Consider the following 3906-nt stretch of genomic DNA (forward strand, 5'->3'; position numbering starts at 1 on the left):
GATAGGATGAGGATAAGAATGAGGATGAGGATGAGCATAAGGATAAGAACGAGAATGAGGATGACGATGAGGATAGGATGAGGACGAAGATGATGATAGGATGAAGACGAGGAGGAGGATAGGATCAGGATCAGAATCCGGAAGAAGAAGAGCATCACATTGAAGGCCACGACCTCCAAAGACAAAGAAGAGAAAATTGATGATGAATCTGATTCCGATCTAGATGATGAAACTATGGGTCTCCTAGTCCGAAAATTTAGCAAATTCATTAAAAGAAAAGGAGGACTCAAAAAGTTTCAAAAGAAGGAAGCGAAAGAGTCAACCAGTAAAGGCAAGAATAACAAGGATCGCTTCACTTGCCATGAGTGTGGAAAAGTAGGGCACATGAGGTTTCAGTGTCCAACCTACCTAAAGAAGGTTGATTCAGAAAAGAGCACTCCCAGGGACTTCAAATCCAAGAAAGCTTACATCGTTTGGGATGTACCTGAGGAGGAGTCGACATCAAGCACCTCAAGTGAGGAGGAGTCAGCAAAGCTGTGTCTGATGGCCAGATCTGACATCGATACAAATTCAGACTCATGCAAGGGCAATGATGAGGTATATTCTGACACCTCATCCACTTCGGATGATTCACCTCCTTATGATGTATTGTATGATGCTTATGTCGAGTTGCATGATGAATTAAAGAAATTGGCTAGAATTAACATTGATAGGAAAAGGATAATCCTGATAAACGAACAAAAAATAAGCCAATTACAAAAAGAATTAGATGAATTAAAACTGGAAAATGAAACTTTAGATCTCATCTATTCTTGTAGTTCATGTAACTGCTCTGCTAGTAACTTATGTCAAAAACCTGTCTGTGAGACTTGCGAGACTTTGCAAGAGGACAATTTTAAACTAAATGAAAAACTCACACGTCTCACAAACAGTAAACTGCAATTAGATAACCTGCTTAATCAAACTAGAAATGTTGGTGATCGAACTGGTCTAGGTTATACTCGCACTGCTAAAAAGAAGCGACCATATAGAAAACCGGTAGCTCAAGCTAAAAACAAATATCATAAGCATTCTCCTACTTGTTTTTATTGTAACACATATGGTCATACTTATCATTCATGCTATATCAAAAAGTATGGTATACCTAGCGGAGTTTATGTATGGAAAAAGAAGGGAGATGATTCCCTAATCACTAACAGAAAAGGACCCAACATAAATTGGGTACCTGAGAAAAGTAAGTAATCTATTTTGCAGGTATGTCTCCGAACACATGGACAAAAATGGTACTTAGATAGTGGGTGTTCGAGGCATATGACAGGTGATAGATCAAATTTCCTGGATCTCTCACTTAAAGGAAAAGGATACGTCACTTATGGAGACAACAACAAGGGAAAGATACTCGGCACAGGAACAGTTGGTAACTCATCCCAAACTCTGATTGATAATGTCCTTTATGTTGAAGGACTAGAACATAACTTGTTGAGTATAAGCCAACTCTGCGATAAAGGTAATCGTGTATCCTTCGATTCTGATTGTTGTGTCATTCGTGATATTTTATCTAATAACGTTAAATTTGTTGGTCACCGTATAAATAATATTTACATGGTTAATTTGGACGATGTCACTACATTATTTTCAAAATGCTTTATTTCTAAAGAAGATGACATCTGGCTATGGCATAGACGTGTTGCACATATCCATATAAAGCATCTAGATAAATTATCATCAAACGAACTAGTTGAGGGGCTACCAAAATTGAATTTTAAAACTAAAGAAATTTGTGACACTTGTCAAAAGTGTAAACAAACCAAAAACTCTTTTAAAAATAAAAATGTGATATCCACTTCAAGACCTTTGGAGCTACTCCATATGGACTTGTTTGGACCATCACAAATCATGAGTTTTGGTGGTAGTTACTACGCTCTAGTTATTGTTGATGATTTCTCTAGATTTACATGGACATTGTTTTTATCATCAAAAAGCGACGCGTTCAAAAATTTTAAAAATCTTGCCAAGCAAATCCAAAACCAACTTAACCTAAAAATAATATATATACGAAGTGATCACGGGGGAGAATTTGAGAACTTTCAGTTCGACAAATTCTGTGATAAGCATGGCATTTTGCATCAGTTCTCTGCTCCTCGCACTCCACAACAAAATGGAGTTGTAGAGAGGAAAAATCGTGTTTTAGAAGAATTAGCGAGAACCATGCTTAACGAAAGTAATACCCCCAAGTACTTCTGGGCTGATGCAGTTCATACTGCATGCTATGTTATAAATCGAGTACTCTTAAGGCCAAACTTGAACAAAACTCCTTATGAACTTTTAAAAGGCCGCAAACCAAATATATCCCATCTTCACGCTTTCGGTTGCAAATGTTTTATATTAAATAATGGAAAGCGGGCCTTAGGGAAATTCGACTCTAAAGCCGATGAGGGAATATTTTTGGGATACTCGATTCATAGCAAAGCTTTCAGAGTCTTTAACAAATATTTAATGCAAGTTGAAGAGTCTATCCATGTACAGTTTGACGAATCTTCTCCAAAAGAGAAGAGAAAGGTCGTTTCTGATGATGTTGCAGGTGCTTTGGAAGAAGCATACTCCAAGGACATGGATAATGAAAAAGGAGCCAATGATGAAGGTCAAATCGAACCTCAAGAGCACTCAGACATGCCTACCGTGTGGAAAACAAAGAAAGCTCACCCAATTGATAAAGTTATAGGTGACATATCTACGGGAGTGGTAACCCGTAGTTCCTTACGAAATTTCTGTAATTTTGTAGCTTTTGTATCGCAAATTGAGCCTAAGACCGTTGATGAGGCCATTGAGGATGTACACTGGGGTATAGCTATGCAAGAAGAGCTAAACCAGTTTGAGCGTAATAATGTGTGGGACTTGGTCCCCAAACCTAATGATCATCCCGTAATTGGTACTCGATGGGTCTTCAGAAATAAACTTGATGAATCTGGCTTAATAATTCGAAATAAAGCACGTTTGGTGGCCAAAGGCTACAACCAGGAGGAGGGTATCGATTATGACGAAACCTACGCTCCTGTAGCCAGATTAGAGGCCATCAGGATGCTTCTTTCCTTTGCATCTTTAATGAATTTCAAACTTTTTCAAATGGATGTAAAAAGCGCCTTCCTGAATGGATACATTCAAGAAGAAGTTTATGTTGACCAACCGCCTGGTTTTGAAAATTTTAAATATCCGAACCATGTTTACAAACTTAAAAAGGCACTATATGGTCTCAAACAAGCTCCTAGAGCTTGGTATGACAGACTTAGTACCTTTCTTTTAGAAAAAGGGTTCGAGAGAGGCTTGGTTGACACAACGCTTTTTATTAGAAAATCAGAAAATCATGTTCTGCTTGTACAAATCTATGTAGATGACATAATATTTGGATCTACTAATGATATCTTGTGTAGAGAATTTTCTGAGATGATGCAGGGGGAGTTCGAAATGTCTATGATGGGAGAACTCACATTCTTTCTAGGATTGCAGATAAAGCAGCTAGAAAGTGGGATATTCATCCATCAGGCGAAATACTGCAAAGAGCTACTCAAGAAATTTGAAATGGACAAATGTAAGGAAGCTTCCACACCTATGGCATCTGCTTGCTACTTAGACAAAGATGAGAAAGGAAAAGCAATCGAGGTAACGAAGTATCGTGGTATGATTGGGTCTTTACTTTACTTAACTGCAAGTAGACCTGATATCATGTTCAGTGTATGCATGTGTGCGAGATATCAATCATCACCTAGAGAATCACACTATATAACTGTTAAAAGAATCATGAGATATCTAAAAGGAACTATTAACATGGGATTATGGTATCCTCGGGATGCCTCACTATCCTTGGTGGGTTATTCCGATTCCGATTTCGCCGGATGTAAGTTGGATCGG

The sequence above is a fragment of the Lupinus angustifolius genome, chromosome LG01 (assembly GCF_001865875.1).
Source record: "Lupinus angustifolius cultivar Tanjil chromosome LG01, LupAngTanjil_v1.0, whole genome shotgun sequence".
NCBI lineage: Eukaryota > Viridiplantae > Streptophyta > Magnoliopsida > Fabales > Fabaceae > Lupinus > Lupinus angustifolius.